Source organism: Bos indicus, chromosome 29 (assembly GCF_029378745.1).
Source record: "Bos indicus isolate NIAB-ARS_2022 breed Sahiwal x Tharparkar chromosome 29, NIAB-ARS_B.indTharparkar_mat_pri_1.0, whole genome shotgun sequence".
Classification (NCBI taxonomy): Eukaryota; Metazoa; Chordata; class Mammalia; order Artiodactyla; family Bovidae; genus Bos; species Bos indicus.
This window is the reverse complement of record NC_091788.1, coordinates 4882306-4902050: the sequence shown is the minus strand read 5'-3', so window position 1 is coordinate 4902050 and position 19745 is coordinate 4882306. Positions and strand designations below refer to the sequence as shown.

At 40.4% G+C, this 19745-nt stretch overlaps 1 pseudogene; it reads right to left on the bottom strand.

Annotated features, from left to right (window-relative positions):
* Positions 1-7274: 7274 nt before the first annotated feature.
* LOC109554261 (adenylate kinase 2, mitochondrial pseudogene) lies at positions 7275-7658 on the bottom strand (annotated as a pseudogene).
* Positions 7659-19745: the final 12087 nt, after the last annotated feature.

The following is a 19745-nucleotide window of genomic DNA, read 5'->3' as shown; positions in this document are numbered from 1 at the left end:
TGGCTGTAGTTCAATCTAAACTTGTCAAAAGTCAGGAGTAAGCTCTCCATCATCATCATCATCAATTTTCTTAAGTTCTAGAAACAATATCATACACATGTGTAATTTAAACTTTTTTGACTATGGTAAATTTGAGAACAATTTAGCTGTCACAGCAGGAATCATGGGTAATATAGAATGAAAAAATGAGAACAATGACATACCATTATTACTGATAAGTATAGTCTAAAATTAGCTGATGTAGTGATTTCAGGTTTGAATGCACAGCTGTACCTTATACCTCTGAGAATTGTTTGCCAGGATTCAGTTTCAAGAGCTCAGCTTTAGCAATCACTTTTTGCAAACTTTAGTCATTATCTGTTAAGATTTATTTTTTCCCTGTATCAATTGTGAATCTAGAAACTCTAATAAGGTAACATTAAAAGATTTTATTCATTAGTAAATATTCAGATTTTAATAAATTATTATTGAATTAGACAATGTTTTTGAAAGTAATTTGCATTCTTTTAAGTGTTCTATAAGGTAATACATGGTATCTCACACAGTAGGTGCTCAAAAAATGTTTTTCAATAAGTGAAAAATGTATTCCTCTGCCTTTCTTTCTTTTACTTTTTCTTTCGTATATGCATTGAGCAATGTTTTCTTTCTCTCCAGCTCCCCAATATTCCTACCATGATGAACACTGCCTTACAACTAAGATGAAATTAAGTGTTTTTTGGAAAAATAAAAAATTTCCCTCAAAGAATTATTAAAATTTAAGAACTTGCACATATTCAAATATGCGGAAATTTGTATATATTTTAAAGAAGTAAGTATCATCTTTCCCCCTACTCAAGTTCATTGTCAGGTTAAGACTGCAACGGATAGTATATTCTTTGGAAAGAAACACTGCATGGATATGAGAACCACCAATGGCACCCCACTCCAGTACTCTTACCTGGAAATCCCATGGACAGAGGAGCCTGGTAGGCTGCAGTCCATGGGGTCGCAAAGAGTCAGACACGACTGAGCGACTTTATTTTCACTTTTCACTTTCATGCATTGGAGAAGGAAATGGCAACCCACTCCAGTGTTCTTGCCTGGAAAATCCCAGGGACGGCGGAGCCTGGTGGGCTGCCGTCCATGGGGTCGCACAGAGTCGGACACGACTGAAGCGACTTAGCAGCAGCAGCAACAGAATGAGATACAGCATCTGAAGGTTTAATTTACAAAGGAGTTAGAAAGCTGGTTATATTGGGAGATGAAACTGAAAAGTATTTGAACATTTAGAAACTTACGTGGCAGAGGAGTAAAGAAGTAGAGTGAATAAGTAGCTCAAGGTAGTTAAGCTGTTTTGGGTGCAGACCAAGAGATCTGATGATTAAACTTGTAACTCAGATGACAGTGAATGAGAATCTACATATTGTTGGCTGGCTCATATACTGTGGAGTCCCATCCGGACAAATATTACAGACCAATTTCTCATCGTAGGTGACTCTTGGGTACTGACGTAATGGGAGGATTACGGGTCTTACGTTAGAAATCTCTAGTTCTGCTGTGTGTACTGGTGACTTTAGCCAACATATCGATACAAATTGATCTTGATTTCTTCATATTTATGTATATTTTAAACATTCTATTTGTTTGTTTTTGGCGGTGGTGTGTCTTTGTTGCTGCGCAAGCTTCCTCTGTTGCCATGGGCCGGGGCTGCGCTAGAGCTGCAGGGGTGCGGCTTTTCGCTGTGGGCGCGTCTCCTGCTGCAGAGCCGGGCTCTTGGGCACGTGGAACTCGGTGGGTACTCCCGGCCTCTAGCGCGCAGGCTCAGTAGTGTGGGGGCACAGACTTAGCTGCTCCCCAGCAAGTGGGATCTTCCTGGATAAGGGATCACACCTGTGTCTCCTGCATTAGCATGCGGATTCTTTACCACCTAGCCACCAGGGAAGCCCAATTTCTTCATATTTAAACTGACAACAAAAGGACTCAACAACAATACCTCGTGGTATTGATATTGTAATAGTAATGTGAAAATCTTCTACTGCCCTGAATGGTTTTATTTTGATAACGTATATCAAAAGAGAGAAAAAAAATGTAGTTTTCTGGTGAATATAAAGCATCACGTTTTAGAATTTTTTTTTAACATATGTGGGTTTTTAATTCTTTTGGCCCAATCCCTTTGAGTCAAAAGCAGAGATTGATTCTTTAATTAAATTTTATGTAATATATGGGAAATAGGTTATCTTTAATTAAATTCCTCTGAGGATTTTTCTTCAGAGACTAGGGCAAGATCCTAAATTCACTTTGTGGAAAGTACTGTTTAATTATTAAAATGTAAAGTATTTTGAATCAATTTAAAATTGCCCCCAAAGATTCTTGTCCTATTAAAACAATATTTGGGAAAGGAGAGTTAAACATCAGTTAAATTATATAAAACCTTCCACAAAAATAGATGAGGTTAATAAACAACTAGTTTAAGTCAATATATGCCTTGGAATTGAACTGCCTTATATCCTGATGTTGGGAAAGATTGAAGGCAAAAGGAAAAGAGGGCGGCAGAGGATAAGATAGGTTAGATAGCATCACTGACTCAATGGACATGAATTTGAGCAAACTTCAGGAGATACTGAAGGGAAGCCTGATATGCTGCAGTCCATGAGGTTACAGAAAGTCAGGCACAACTTAATGACTGAGCAGCAAGAACAAATGGCCAAAAGAAGTTTAAGATATAGGCATACATGCTTTCCACGGGAGCTCTATATGTCAGAAAAGCAATACATTGTTTCAGAATGAAGAAAGCAGAGTAATGGAAACCAGCAAGTGTCTCATATTGTTTTCATTTCACAGTGATTAAGGGAGGAGACAGAGAAAAGCAGACTCACTCCGCTAACAACAGCTTGACAGGAACAACCAATTGAGGGGAAGATTGACTCTGACAGCACTGTGATGGTTCAACCCCACATTGGGGAGGGAATGGGCAGGGCTAAAATTCCAGGACGAGAAGTCCTGGAAGTGCTGAAGTAAAGAGTGAGGACAGAAATTATTAATACTTATTTTAGGAAAAAGTGGCTCAATAAGAGGGTACTGTGGAAGATAACTGGGACTTGTGCAATGGCAAAGAAATTCTTCTGAGATTTACACTTTACATTGACATCTCATTTACTATAAATTTTTAGTATATGTTCTGCCGAAGCAAGTACCACCATCAGTTTCTGAGACTCTCCATGGCCTCCCTGGTGGCTCAGTGGTAAAGAATTTGCCTGCCAGTGGGCGAGCCACAGGAGACGCAGGTTCGATCCTGGGTGGGGAAGATACCCTGGAGAAGGACATGGCAACCCACTCCAGTATTCTTGCCTGGGAAATCCCGCAGATGGAGGAGCCTGGAGAGGTACCGTCCATGGGGTCACAAACAGGCAGTCATTACTGAAGCAACTGAGCACATGTTGAGCACATGGTGCCTTTCAGCTCTCAAGTTTCTGTGGCTTTAAGAAGTATGATGTTGCGATGAACATTGGGGTACACATGTCTTTCAATTCTGGTTTCCTTGGTGTGTATGCCCAGCAGTGGGATTGCTGGGTTGTATGGCAGTTCTATTTCCAGTTTTTTAAGGAATCTCCACACTGTTGTCCATAGTGGCTGTACTAGTTTGCATTCCCACCAACAATGTAAGAGGGTTCCCTTTTCTCCACACCCTCTCCAGCAAACTGCTACTGCTACTGCTAAGTCACTTCAGTCGTGTCCGACTCTGTGTGACCCCATAGACGGCAGCCCACCAGGCTGCCCAGTCCCTGGGATTCTCCAGGCAAGAACACTGGAGTGGGTTGCCGTTTCCTTCTCCAATGCATGAAAGTGAAAAGTGAAAGTGAAGTCGCTCAGTTGTGTCTGACTCTTAGCGATCCCATGGACTGCAGCCCACCTGGCTCCTCCGTCCATGGGATTTTCCAGGCAAGAGTACTGGAGTGGGGTGCCATTGCCTTCTCTGTCTCCAGCAAAACAAAACACAAATACAATATTATAAAGTAAAAAATAAATAAATAAATTTAAAAAAAGTATGATGTTGATATTCTTGTAAATATCTAATTTTGTTTAAAAGAAATAAAATAGGCAACCTGATTGAATGTTTCTGAGCCTGACCATTTGTTTTGAGGTCTTTAACCTGAATTTCTATGCTGGGCTTCCCAGGTGGCACCCAGCTGTCAATGTAGAAGATGTGGGTTCCAACCCTGGGGCAGGAAGATCCCCTTGAGTGGGAAATGGCAACTCACTCCAATATTCTTGCCTGGAAAATTCCATGGACAGAGGAGCCAGGTGGGCTACAGTCCATGGAGTCACAAAGAGTCAGTCATAACTGAGCGACTGAACACACACATATAAAATGACAGGGAAAGGAGTAGGACCACCCCTGAGATCCAGAGCAAACACCATGGAGAAAATTAAACCTTCCTGTAGGCTGGTCTATAGATGTGGTTTTACAAAATATTTAAACAATTCCACCTTTACAAATAAAATTTGGAATGACTTTTTAATGCTATTGCTGTTGTTTTTTCAGATTTCCTACTTACAACCCCAAGGAGTAGGTAAATTTTTTTCACACCATTGTCATCACAGAGAGATCAACGTTTTCAAAATGCGTCACAAGATAAAAATCACATCCTAGTTGAAGAGCAATGTTGGAAACCACTATATTAGACTTGTTTTTTCTGATATTTATCTATTTGGCTGCACCAGGTGAGTAGTGGGATGCGTGATGTTTAGTTGTGCCATGCAAACTCATAGTTGCAGCGTGTGTGGTTTAGTTCCCTGGTCATGGATTGAATCCGGGTCCTCTGCACTGGGAGCTCAGAGTCTTAACCACTGAACCACTAGCAAAGTTCCTAGACTTTCATTTAAGCATAAAACATTTTCTTAACCCATGTGATGGGATTTTATTTGATATTCTATAAACTTACTAGAGGGCTTCCCCAGTGACTCAGTGGTAAAGAATCCATGTGCAAGGGAGCAGCCATGGGAGACTCAGGTTCCATCCCTGAGTTGGGAAGATCCCCTGGAGGAGGGCGTGGCAACCCACTCCTTATTCTTGCCTGGAGAATCCCATGGGCAGAGGCACCTGGTGGGCTAGAGCCCATATCATCACAAGAGTCAGACACAACTGAAGCAACTTAGCAGGCACGTGCATGCAAACTCACTAGAAAAGAGGATGGAGCTGAAGGTTAAGATTTTTCCCCATTGTTCTGACACTCTGCCCACTCTCTATGGACATGTACTGTGAAATTGATCTATTTTTCAGAGTTGTGGGTTATATAGTGGCAATATTTCAAGTTCTTGTTGGTATTGAGAACATGCCTAAATCTTTTACAGTGCGTACATGCATGCTAAGTCATTTCAGTCCTGTCCAACTCTTTGAGACCCCATGGACTGTAGCCCACCAGGCTCCCCTGTCCCTGGGATTCTCCAGGCAAGAATACTGGAGTGGGTTGCCATGCCCTCCTCCAGGAGTTCTTTCCTACCCAGGGATCAAAACTATGTTTTTTGTCTTCTGCATAGGTAGGTGGGCTCTCTACCACTTGTGCTACCTGGGAAACCCAAAACTTTTTACAGTATTCCATTGTTATTCACTGGAGAAGGAAATGGCAACCCACTCCAGTTCTTGCCTAGAGAATCCCATGGACAGAGGAGCCTGGTGGACTGCCGTCCTTGGGGTCACACAGTTTTTCTAAATAAACTAGTTTTTCTAAATAAACTAGTTTTTTCCCCCTAGTTTATTGCTATTATAAAATTGACTTTGATTAACAAATATATATAGACACAGTTTTGTACATATATCTGGTTATTGCCTCTAAATATATTCTAGGAAGTAGGGTTGCTAAATTGGGGGATATGTTATTTTAAATAACTTTGATACATAAATTATATACTCAGTGTAGCAATCAACAGAGAATGAGAGCATTTCCTTACACCCATCCTCTCTAGACTTTCTAATAGGTTTTGTTGTTCCTTTAGATATTCCAAAACCTTATTGGCATTGAAGGGGATCAGAATATTCCACCTTCCAAAAAAATGCCATTTTGGCATAGGGATGAGCTGAAGGCGATTGGAAAACAACAAACACAAGCTTGCTACCCTCCATCCTCCTGCCTGAGAGCAGGACATAAATTTCCCCTTACAAAGGTATTATACATTTCCATTTGTAAAGGTGTTCCCTCTCCTGTATCAGGAAGACCCGAGATAGCACTGAAATGAGTTTGTAGGACGCCTCTTAGTAAACAACCCTTACTTATCTTACATTTCCTAGTCATCTTCCACAACTTATTGCTCTTTTTTTTTTTTTTTAAATTTACACAAACTTCTAGCACACTTTATTGATTTAGGGGCCAAACAGGGCAGTATTTGGACAGTTAAGAAAATGCCTCCTTGAAAATGATACATCCCAGTGCTGTTGAGTGATGTCAGTCACAGGATTTGAGGATGAAAAGGACAGTCTTTGGATGATGTTGCTTAGGATACTTGTTCATTTATTAAAAAGGATCCTTTCGCATGACGTGGATGGAAGAAGGCAAGAGTGTAGGGCTGTGATGTGTGCTGGGTGGTTGCCCTGAGCTTACCTACGAGGGCAGGTGGGCTGGTAAATCAGTGGGCTGGTAAATGAGTTGGGAAGGGAGAGACACCAGCCTGTCCCACCTGCCTCCTGATGCCAGGAAACTTGATTAGCTGAGCCACTGTCCCTGGAACACACTCTGTGTCCCTTTCCAGTGTGAAGATGACATTTTGATCTCATGCTATGGGGAACCAGTGTTAGTAGTCAACTTCCACCCTGATCCAGGCTACAGGATGACAAGGAGACAGTGTGACTTCCTGCATATCTAAGTTGGCAGGAGGCTCTGATAAAAGCTGAAGTCTTAGGGCACTGGCTTTGTGAAATATTGTCACCAGTCCAGAGTAAATGAAAATAATGCTACATCTCCATTTCTACCTATACCCTCCAGGTAGTGTTTTTTAAAATTAGTTTTCCCCTTTGTCTATACATTTTAAGTGGCTTCGTGAAAGGAATTGCTTCACTGCGGCACGGCCGCTCTTCCCGTCTTGTACCCTCCATCTCCTCCCCTCCAGCCTTACCCTGACCACCCTCCCCTCTGCCCAGCATCTACAGGCAGGGACCAGGCCACGTGGTGATGAGCAGCTATGCAGTCCTGCCTAGCCTTCTGTTTCTGGGGTGTGGCTTTGGACAACATTGCTAGGATGCTGCAAACAGGACATCACGGGTCTGGGATGCATGGATGGCAGAGTGGAGCCCCTTTACTGTCTTATTCCACCAATGGGTGGTCAGTGTGGTAGGTGTCAGGGTGGATTTTCAAGGCCTTTTTATTATCATCTGATTGGCAGATCAAGGGTTCCTCTGTGATACCATCTTTCATGGATGCCTTTAGGGGATTGAACTCCTTGTGTATGAATGGCCATTCTGGGGGCCTTCCTGTGAGTCTCTGAATCAGCAGAGAGCCTGGGATGCTGCACTCAAGCACAGAATCAAGCTTCTCTTTCCTCTTCTCCATGAGGTCACCAAGCCTTTCTGCCTGCCTCACAGTCTGAGAGAAGCCATCTAGAAGAATACTATTTCTGCATGGAGAGATCTCCCAATTCTCAATGAGCTCCGTGGCCGTTTCATCACTCATCAGTTTTCCAGCATCCATAGCTGCCTTCAGCTTTTCTCCCAGATCTGAGCCAGAAGACCCTTAGCATGGCAGACACAGACGTTTTCAGTAGATTTGGGTGCCTGGGAATGCTTGCTGGCTCCAGGTAGCCCGGGTACCTTGGGATACTCTTGAGTTGGTGCTGCCTTAGGCACCTTGGTGGCCTCTGAAGCCTCTCACTGCTCATCCCACACCCCTGTTGCTCTTTTTAAAATGATAGATAAGCCCTCAGTCTAAACACTTCTTTGGGTTTTCACTTCTTTTCTGTAGAGTCTCCATGTACATAAAATATGTATGCCTTTCTCCTCTTAAACTGGCAAAATGCCAGTTTAATTTGCATGTCTCAAATACAGAACCTAAGAGCATAGAGGAAAAGCTTTTCATTCCTTTTAGCATAAAATACCTTCTTGTGTGTGGTGTCATAAAGTTGAATGGAGAAGGTACTAAAGTTGAAAAAATTTAAACAGTTCTCAAAATAAATTTCACAGTATCTTGCTTATAGTAGAGAATGGATATCTAGAAATAGCTCTCAGATAGCTCTTATTCCAGCCCAGCAAAGCAAGATCCCTAAAGCTAATAATGAGTAAGAAATAATTACTTCCTTCTTTCTTATCTTCCTCCCTCCCCTCTCCCTCCTCTTTCTGTCTTCTATTCTGTTGAAAACCCCAACTGAAAACATACTTGATCCCTCAGTTGTCTTAGGTGCTGGAACCTAAAGTATGCATGTCTCTCTCTAGGAGTTTATAAATGATGGTGTGCAGATAGCTGCAATAAAACAAAAGGTCTTGATAATAGTGACTTCCTAAGATCATGGCATCTGGTCCCATCACTTCATGGGAAATAGATGGGGAAACAGTGGAAACAGTGTTAGACTTTATTTTTGGGGGCTCCAAAATCGCTGCAGATGGTGATTGCAGCCATGAAATTAAAAGACGCTTACTCCTTGGAAGGGAAGTTATGACCAACCTAGATAGCATATTCAAAAGCAGAGACATTACTTTGCCAACAAAGGTCCGTCTAGTCAAGGCTATGGTTTTTCCTGTGGTCATGTATGGATGCGAGAGTTGGACTGTGAAGAAAGCTGAGCACCAAAGAATTGATGCTTTTGAACTGTGGTGTTGGAGAAGACTCTTGAGAGTCCCTTGGACTACAAGGAGATCCAACCAGTCCATTCTAAATGAGATCAGTCCTGGGTGTTCTTTGGAAGGACTGATGCTAAAGCTGAAACTCCGATACTTTGGCCACCTAATGTGAAGAGTTGACTCATTGGAAAAGACCCTGATGCTGGGAGGGATTGGGGGCAGGAGGAGAAGGGGACGACAGAGGATGAGAAGGCTGGATGGCATCACTGACTCAATGGACATGAGTTTGAGTGAACTCCGGGAGTTGGTGATGGACAGGGAGGCCTGGCATGCTGGAATTCATGGGGTTGCAAAGAGTTGGACATGACAGAGGGACTGAACTGAACTGAATGGTGTAATTTCATAGGTGGCAAAAAGACTTTCCCATTGTAGGAGTATTTCCTGGTGAAATGAGCAAAGTTTTTGAAGTTAGACGCCTGTGCTTGTTCAGTTATATCTGACTGTGGCTTCATGGACTCTAGCCCACCAGTCTCCTCTGTCCATGGAACTTTCTAGGCAATAATACTGGAGTGGGTTGCCATTTCCTACTCCAGGGGATCTTCCTGACCCAGGGATGGAATCCTCATCTCTTGTATCTCCTGCACTGGCAGGTGGGGTCTTTACCACTGCTCCACCCGGAGAGTTAGATGAGTGTGAGTTTAAAGTTTGTCTCTTCCGCTTGTCAACGGAGGCAAGTCTCTTAACTCTTGCTAAACCTCAAGGTGCTCATTTGCAAATTAATCATGACTCAAAAATTCTTTGAGAATTAAAGATTTTTTAGATCACATAGCCCAGGTTTTGCATTTGGTAAATATTATTTCCATTCTTTATTATTGCTTGAGGTTTCACATAAAAACTAAAGAAGGTTAGGGCTGGTAGAATTTACCTTTAAAGAAAACCAAATTTGGGTTCATCATGGTAAAGTTAAAAACAACAACAAGACAAAATAAAAAAAATATGAGGCTTAGAATGGGCAAGGATATATAGTGATTAGCTCAGGGTTACACAAGTTGAAAGTTAAAAGACTCAGGGTATAGTGCTTACAATGAGATCAATTCTTTAAGACTTTATCCCCTTTCAAAATTCAAATTACCTCAGAGAGAGATAACATCCTGAGTCTGGTTATCAGTTATAATTTAGTGCTACTGTTTACAGACCCAATAAAGCATTTCCTGAGATGATCATAACTTTTATATTTCATATAAAATCAGGAACTATAGATAAAGATGAAACAAATCACATACTCTGAGGAGAAAAAAAAAAAGGCAGGAAGAGGGCCCATAAATTCACCAACAGAGGGAGGGAGGATCTCTCTGCTAGGCATTTTCCTATGGTATTGCATTACCTTTTTTTGTTGTTGTTGTTTTTACTCCTTTGAAAATATGAGATGGATGACATTATCTCCATTTTGAAGAAAAGATCTGAAGTTCAGTGAGAAATTTGGTGATGAGCAATAGAATCTGTTCTCAGAAGTGTATCAGCTTGACTTCAAATCCCATGGTATTCCCAATGTAGCATAATGCCTTCAGCCAAGTCTAGCTTCCTAATTAACAGCTCTGAAGTGAAAGTGAAAGTGTTAAGTCAGTCAGTCCTGTCTGACTTTCTGTGACCCCATGGACTGTAGCCTGACAGGCTCCAGTGTCCATGGAATCCTCCAGGCAATAATACTGAAGTAAGGTCAACCTAGCTGCTCCATCCAGCTTGTTCCCAACATAAATTGATAGGCATTTTTTAGGGGAATTTAGAACAAAGTGACTTCTTTGATAGAAAGGATCATACCCAAAAGAAAACAGGAGCTTAAACTTATAACAAAAGTAGAAAAACTTAATTAGACCTAATACTTAAGAAAAGGGCTTCCTTTGTGGCTCAGCCGATAAAGAGTTAAACTGCAATGCGGAAGAGCTGGGTTTGATCCCTGAGTTGGACAGATTCCCTGGAGAAGAGAAAGGCTACCCACTCCAGTATTCTGGCCTGGAGACTTCCACGGACCGTATAGTCCATGGGATCACAAAGAGTTGGACACGACTGAGTGACTTTCGCTTCACTTCACTTAAGAAAAAAAGCAGGCTATATATATTTACTCTTACAACTATCAGATCAGAAGGGTACCCAAGTTTTGTCTCCCAAATCTCTTCTGTCCTCATTGCCCTCAATAGAGACACACTTCTTGGGGTTTGTCATAACAGTCATTCTTAAATTTATGTAGCACTTGACACTTTGCCACACTTTGTATCTCTTTGTTAGCACCTCTGCTGTCAGTGACAATCCCCAAAGACAAGATAGGAAGGCAACTGAGGCTTTTTATTTTCCAGGCTTCCAGATCTGGTTAGAGTTTTAGGAAGAGTGGTAGAGAGGATGAAAACAAAACGGAGGGGACTTAGGGGCATGGCACGGGCAGTTAGAAGGACAGTTTGTCTCCTATATCGATTTTTTACAGTAAGCCTTGTTGGGATGAATGAGTAGGAGAAAATCTAGATAGGCTCTACACTTAGGCCTTAGTAACCCAAGTGTTTGCTCTGTTCAACTTCATTGTAAAAGATTATTGTTTATTTTGTGATTATGTCTGTGAAGTAAACATAGTCATTGTCATTATCCACAATCGTAGATTGAACAGATATTTTTTCTGTGGGGAGGACACAGAGAAGCAAAGTGATTCCCAATTCCCAGAAGGTGCTAATGATCAGCAATAACTCAAGTTCATCTTGTTCACCTTGTAACTTGGTGCATCAGACCAAGTAAATTGCTACATACTTGTAGAAGACTGTGTTACTTTTTAGTAACACCTTTTATAGACACTTTTTATATCCTGATTCGTTCCTGAAAGTGAAAGTCGCTCAGTCATGTCCGACTCTTTGTGACCCCAAGGACTATACAGTCCATGGAATTCTCCAGGCCAGAACACTGGAGAGGGTAGCCTTTCCTTTCTCCAGGGGATCTCCCCAACCCAGGGATCGAACCCTGGTCTCCCGCATTGCAGGCGGATTCTTTACCAGCTAAGCCACAAGGGAAGCCCGATTTGTTTCCTATGGTACTACAGATGTGGAGGGTTATATACCTTTGTCTATTGAACCCAGCCATATTCACGTGACTTTCTTTGACCAATAAAATTTTGTCAGATGTGACATGCGGCATTCCATGAAATTGCTTTAGGAACTGGTATTTGGTTCATAACTATCTCTGTTTTCTCTGCATCTGTCATCATAGAAGAATAAGGTGAGATGAAATCTCTGTCAAATTGGTCAGTGAGTGTCCACAGTCAGCAGAACCCTCTTATGAGTCTGCCATAGAACCCTCTTATGCATATGCAGTAATAGTGTGAGTAAAAGATTTATTGTTTTAAGCCATTGAGTTTTCAGGCTGTTTATCTTTGTAGCATAACCTCATGAATCCTGACAGAGTGTCTAAGTAATATTTCTTGAGTAAATGAATAATAACCTAATTCCATGGACAGAGGAACCTGATGGGCTACAGTCCATGGGGTTGCAAAGAGTTGGAAATGACTGAGTAACTAATACACCACACACTCACACACACAACCTTTTTAAAATGTCTAATATTCACAGTTGACTCGCTATTTGCTATAGGAAGTTAAAAGTTGAATGCTACATTTTGCAAATAATTTATAAATATACTTAGCAAGCATAATTTATAAATTATAAATAATAATCCTATCTTCTGATCAGGAACAGTTTCATTGAGTAGTTACTAGGCAACAGGGTTTTTGTAAGATTACAACAAGCATGTGAAAGGAAAGGAATTAATTTGCTAATTCTTTAAATATTTACTGAGTGCCTACTGTGAGTCAGACATTTTGTTTAACATTTCCCATTATTCAAATATATAATACATGAGCCCGTTGAGCAGTTATTTTTTAGTTTTCATAGGAAGCTGCCAGGTGAATTCAATCCGAGCATTTAGGGAAGACATTACATTTTAATCTATTGTATTGTTTCTCTCCCCCAAAGAGGAAACTGGGAGACATTTACACTTAAAGACACTCTGATTATTAAGGCAAACTTGATAGCTTAATGTTAGTGGAGAGGATCATTAAAATTTATACACCCATCGATAAGGGCCAGCCAGTTCCTTTCCAGAGCAGAAGTTTATTGAATCAAGAAGTCAGAAAAAGTCAAGGCTGGGAAGAAGCAGAGGACACATCATTGATTATGAGGCTTGGGGAAAAGGAAAGCTCTGGTCCTGAATGGAACTGAAGTAGCAGAGGAGCACAGCAGCAGGAAAATAGACAATGTGGACCAATTAAGACATTTTGCAAATTTCAGCTTCCAAGACTGGATGCTGTTGAGCTGAGCAGGAATATGGAAATTGCTTTTCCTTAGAAATGGGGGAGGGGAGTAAATAATTCTGTAAGAGCAAGATGAGCAAGGTGAGCAAGGTGTTTGTGCTGGAAGTGACCCTGGAAATCCCTCAGATATCTCTGATTGAGAAACTTGCATAGTGAGCCCTGGTGAACTGGCCAGGCTCACTTAAGCAAACAGGTTTTTATGGTTATCCCTGCAACTAAAGACAACATCTCCCTCACAAGGCATGATGTATAGGATCTTTGTAGGAAATCCACTTGAGAAGATTAGTTATTTGGGTAATTATCAGAATATTTTAAGTTAAACTATATAACAAGATACAAAAAACCATGGAAAGCCATATAAATTATCTGGAGAGTCTCACTGCCTTTGATCCTGTCTTTATCTCCTCCATGAAGGACAGAGAACAACTGTACATACTGTATTCCACTGACTACATTCTACCCACTCTTCTCAGCCTATTTTAAGTTTTACCCCCTTTAAGGATCTCTCCTGCTGCCTTAAACTGGGTATATTTCTTTTAGTAAACAATTGTAAAATTTGAAATATAACTTATCATGGATGCCCTTTACAACTGCATAGAAAGTCCAAAGATAGTAGAACCATTGTCTTACTTTATCCCACACAGAGCTCAGCATAGTGCTGTGTATATAATAAGTGCTTCATTAATATTAATTGGCTTTAATTTTATGTTTTGTTTATAAGATTATCAATTTAAGGTTGTAGGAAATTTCTTTGGCTAATATATGATGCCTTTTCTTAAAAACTGGAAATGTACTAAAATTTGATGGTCAAAATTTAAACCTACAAGTGGTACTTTTTGAATTTCAATGATACATACTGCTCAGTTCAGTTCAGTTCAGTCACTCAGTCATGTCTGACTTTTTGTGACCCCATGGACTGCAGCAAGCCAGGCTTCCCTGTCCATCACCAACTCCTGGAGCTTGCTCAAACTCATGTCCATCAAGTCGGTGATGTCATTCATCCATCTTAGCCTCTGTCATCCCCTTATCCTCCTACCTTCAATCTTTTCCAGCATCAAGGTCTTTTCCAATGAGTTGGCTCTTTACATTAGGTGTCCATAGTATTGGAGCTTCAGCTTCAGCATCAATCCTTCCAGTGAATATTCAGGCCTGATTTCATTTAGGATGGACTGGTTTGACCTCCTTTCAGTCCAGGGGATTCTCAAGAGTCTTCTCCAACATCACAGTTCAAAAGCATCAATTCTTCAACATTCGGCTTTCTTTATGGTCCAACTCTCACATCCATACGTGACTACTGGAAAAGCCATAGCTTTGACTAGACAGACTTTATCAGTAAAGTAATGCTTTTTAATATGCTATGTAGGTTTGTCACAGCTTTTCTTCCAAGGAGTAGACATCTTTTAATTTCATGGGTGCAGTCACCATCTGCAGTGATTTTGATGCCCAAAATAAAGTCAGCCATTGTTTCCACTGTTTCCCCATCTATTTGCCATGAAGTGATGGGACCAGATGCCATGATCTTAGTTTTCTGAATATTGAGTTTTAAGCCAGTTCTTTCACTCTCTTCTTTCACATTCATCAAGAGGCTCTTTAGTTCCTCTTTGCTTTCTGCCATAACGGTGGTGTCATCTGCATATCTGAGGTTATTGATAATTTCTCCTGGCAATCTTGAGTCAAACTTGTGCTTCATCCAGCCTGGCATTTTGCAAGATACACTCTTCATGTAAGTTAAATAATCAGGGTGACAATATACAGCTTTGACGTATTCCTTTCCTGATTTGGAAACAGTATGGTGTTCCATGTCTGGTTCTAACTGTTGCTTCTTGACCTGCATACAGGTTTCTCAGGAGGCAGGTAAGGTGGTCTGGTATTCCCATCTCTTTAAGAATATTCCACAGTTTGTTGTGATCAACACGAAGGATTTAGTGTAGTCAATGAAGCGGAATTAGATGTTTTTCTGGAATTCCTTTGTTTTTCTATGATCCAATAGCTGTTGGCAATTTGATCTCTGGTTCCTCTGTCTTTTCTAAACTCAGTTTGAATCTCTAGAAGTTCTCGGTTCACATACTTACTGTTGAAGCCTAGCTTGGAGAATTCTGAGCATTACTTTGCTAGCGTGTGAGATGAGTGCAATCGTGCGATAGTTTGAGCATTCTTTGGCATTGCCTTTCTTTGAGATTGGAATGAAAACTGACCTTTTCCAGTCCTATGGCCACTGCTGAGTTTTCCAAATTAGCTGGCATACTGAGTGCAACACTTTCACAGCATCATCTTTTAGGATTTGAAATAGCTCAACTGGAATTCCATCACATCCACTAGCTTTGTTTGTCGTGATGCTTCCTAAGGCCCAGTTGACTTCACATTCCAGGATGTCTGGATCTAGGTGAGTTATCATACCATTGTGGTTACCTGCGTCATGAAGATCTTTTTTGTGTTATTCTTCTTTCTTCTGTGTATTCTTGCCATCTCTTAACATTTTCTGCTTCTGTTAGGTCCATACCATTTCTGTCCTTTATTGTGCCCATCTTTGCATGAAATGTTCCCTTGTTATCTTTAATTTTCTTGAAGAGATCTCCTGTCTTTTCCATTCTCTTATTTTCCTCTGTTTCTTTGCACTGATCACTGAGAAAGGCTTTCTTATCTCTCCTTGCTATTCTCTGAAACTCTACATTCAAATGAGTATATCTTTCCTTTTCTCCTTTGCTTTTCGCTTCTCTTCTTTTCTCAGCTTTTTGTAAGGCCTCCTCAGACAACCATTTTGCCTTTTTTACATTTCTTCTTCATGGGGATGGTTTTAATCATCGCCTCCTGTACGATGTCATAAACCTCTGTCCATAGTTCTTCAGGCACTCTATCAGATCTAATCCCTTGAATCTATTTGTCACTTCTACTGTATAATTGTAAGGGATTTGATTTAGGTCATACCTGAATGGTCTAGTGGTTTTCTCTTTCTTCAATTTAAGTCTGAATTTGGCAATAAGGAATTCATGATCTAAGCCACAGTAAGTTCCTGGTCTTGTTTTTTTTCTGACTGTATAGAGCTTCTCCATCTTTGGCTGCAAAGAATATAATCAATCTAGCTTTGGTATTGATCATTTGGTGATGTCCATGTGTAGAGTCGTCTCTTGTGTTGTTGGAAGACGATGTTTGCTATGACCAGTACATTTTCTTGGTACAACTCTATTAGCCTTTGCCCTGCTTCGTTTTGTAGTCCAAGGTCAAACTCGCCTGTTACTACATGTATCTCCTGAATTCCTACTTTTGCATTCCAGTCCCCTGTGATGAAAATGACATCTTTTTTGTGTGCGTTAGTTCTAGAAATTCTTGAGGATATATACCGCTAGAGATGTTTTTTTAGGTTGCTATTTTTTCAGTAGAAATTTTATTTTCAGAAACAAAAATCAGCCTCTAGAAAATGCTCATCAGCCTTCAGAATGGTGACTTTAGTCTCTTTGCCAGTGTTTGTCTATATATAAAAGAAAGTGCATCCTGGAGTTTCCATACTTGGTACCATAGCACTAAACTTTTAGGCATTTTCATTAGCTAAAATTCAAAGAAATGGTCAAAGAGACAGTTTGAAATGGGAACCCCTCTCATTTGGTCCCTGACAGTTGCTGAGGTTGTGGTTGCTATATTTGCTCTTCTTGCCTGCAATCATGGCATTGGCAGGACAAAAGTCATCTAAGTACTATAAGCTGAAAATAACATGGTTAAGAGCCATGTTTGATGTTCATATGTGGTTTTTTTTTTTTTTTTTTTTTTGCGTCTCTGTGCAGACCCATCTGTTTGATGGCAGAATACCTACACACAAGGTAGTGTGCCTGTCTCTTTGGAAAGTAATAAAGCTAATTAACAGTGGTTCTCAGTGGGCAAACTGCCAAATGTTACAAGGACCATCTCCTTGTTGAGGCTTCTCTTTTGTCTCTATATTTCCACATTGAATATAAAGACTCCTTGAATCAATCTAAAACCTGGATTTTCCTTTTTCTTCTATTTTTTGGCAGGAACTACTTGGACATGGGCTATAAATTCAAAATTGAGGGATATATCAAAAGGACATCTTTAAAGGATACTATGGGCAGTGTATATTAATCACACTCATTCTGAAAGAAAATTATCAATGAAATCAGATACAGTTTAGAAAGATAAAGTCATTTTTCTTTAGATTCATCTTTTCTTACTCAATTTATTTCAGCAGAAGCAGTACTCAAGCACATATAAATAAAACAAGCTATGAAATGCATAAAGACATACAGACCAATGAATAATCAGTAGTGTAATTAAATCATTACAGGTACAAAATTGATCAGGTGAAAATGTAACACACTGGAGACCAGATTTCTAAGCCATAGATCACGAGGTCAGAAAGAAATCTAGTGAGATGTCAGTGACCAAAGGAAAGATAATCATAAAAGCACCTGCAGATAGATAGTGAAGGCCAAATGTTATGAAATTACTCATCTTTGTTAGGAGTTTTAGAAATTAAACTGAAATCAATGTATATTTATAAACCATTTATTCATGCTGGATGATGGCAGTGGGGACTATTGGAGGATACTAGAATAAACCTCAACATTGGCCCTTAAGGACCTTATAATCTAATAAAGTAAGCTAAAACAATTACTTTTGATGTAAGATAGAGCAATCTATGCATGCTAAATAATGGAAAATAATACTTTTGGAAACACAAAGGAGGAAACATTTATGATCATTTCACCATGGAAGACTTCCAAAGAAGAGGTCACAGATGAGTTGAGTTTTTAAGGAAACAATGTTTTCCAGTTAGCAAAGAATAAATGGGAACCAGGAGGAAATACTAAGCTAAAGGTCACTGTGAGTAAAGGAATGGAGGTTAAGGTTTGCTCTTGAAGGGTTAAAAGATGCTTGCTCCTTAGAAGAAAAGCAATGACAAACATAGACAGTGTATTAAAAAGCAGAGACATCACTTTGCCAACAAAGGTCTGTATGGTCAAAGCTATGGGTTTTCCAGTAGTCGTGTATGAATGTGAGAGCTAGACAATTAAAAAGACTGAGCACTGAAGAATTGATGGTTTTGAACTGTGGTGCTGGAGAAGACTCTTGAGAGTCCCTTGGACAGCAAGATCAAACCAGTGCATCCTAAAGGAAATCAGTCCTGAAAATTCATTGGAAGGACTGATGCTGAAGCTGAAGCTCCAGTACTTTGGCCACCTGATGGGAGGAGCCAACTCACTGGAAAAGACCCTGAGGCTGGGAAAGATTGAAGGCAGGAGAAGGGGAGGACAGAGGATGAGATGGTTTGTGGCATCACTGACTCAATGGACATGAGTTTGACAAACTCCAGGTGATTCTGAAGGACAGGGAGGCCTGGTGTGCTGCAGTGCATGGGGTCACAAAGAGTCGGACACGACTGAGTGACTGAACAACAGGAGGAAATACTAAGCTAAAGGCCATCATGAGTAAAGGAATGGAGGTTAAGGTTTGCTTTTGAAGGGTTTTCACCATGAGAAATCTTGAAAGTGTTACCAAATCAAACTTGGGTCTACTCACCAATTCACAGTAAAGTCAGTCTGAGGATATCAGGTTGTAGTCAAAGAGAGTATAGTGTTTATTGTAAAGTGCCTAACCAGGAGTCTGGGGCAGCTAATCCTGGAAAAACTCAAACTCCCCAGTGGGTTTCAGGGAAACATTTTTAAAGGCAAGGTGAAGAGGGGAGTCTTGGGTATGTGATGTGCTTGTGCACAGCTCTGATTGGTGGATGGTGAGATATCAGGGTGGTATCGTAGAGCTTAACATTACGAGTCCTCTGGTTTCAGAGAGTGTGGCATCTATGTGCTCATGGTCATCAAGTAGCTAATTTTGGACATTTGGTGGGGGTTTTAGCATCATAAACTTAGAAAATGTACATCAGATACTTATCTAGGTACTTTTCAGAGGAACTAATGATTCTATGACTTCCATATGGCTGATGTACTGTTTAAATCCTTACCAGAGCCCTGACCCAACTGCTATTTTTGTTTCCACATGTCCATGTCCTTTCAATCCTTAATTCTTGAGCCAGGCTTTTGTGACTCAGAGGAGGCCTGGCAGATAGTAGTTTTCTACAAACAGGAGACAGGCAGAGGACGTGGGAGGAAGGGTGTCCCAGGAAGGCCCCGAAGGGTCCTGCTCAGTTCCCAAAGCAGTGGGAATACAGGGCAGGCTCAGTGTGAACAGTGGACAATCAGAACAGTTATTTTAGAAAGGTAACTTTGGCAGCAGCATGAAACATGTTTAGGAGAGGTGAGAAACTTGAATTATAGGTGACTGTTTTAGGGGAAAGTTACTGTGACAAAATCCCTCTTTGGTACTATCTGCCACTTGGAAGGTATAAAGCTCTTTAAAACCATCCAGTCCAGTTCGTGTGGGCAGACAAGAAATTTGAACTTTAGGTGCAGATTGATTAGCTGAATAGATCTTAATAGAAGAGCAAGAGTTGTAAACATTGTATACACTTTACATACCATGAAATGAAATAGAGGATCTTTATATAAGATATAGATAGTAATAATATAAAAGTCAATATATGAGTTATATTTCTATATTTCTTAAACATTTTTTCCTGTAGTGAATGGTAAGTAAAGAAAACTAGGTTTTCTTCTACTTTACTTCTTAGAATAATTTGCATAATGGGCTTATGGAAGA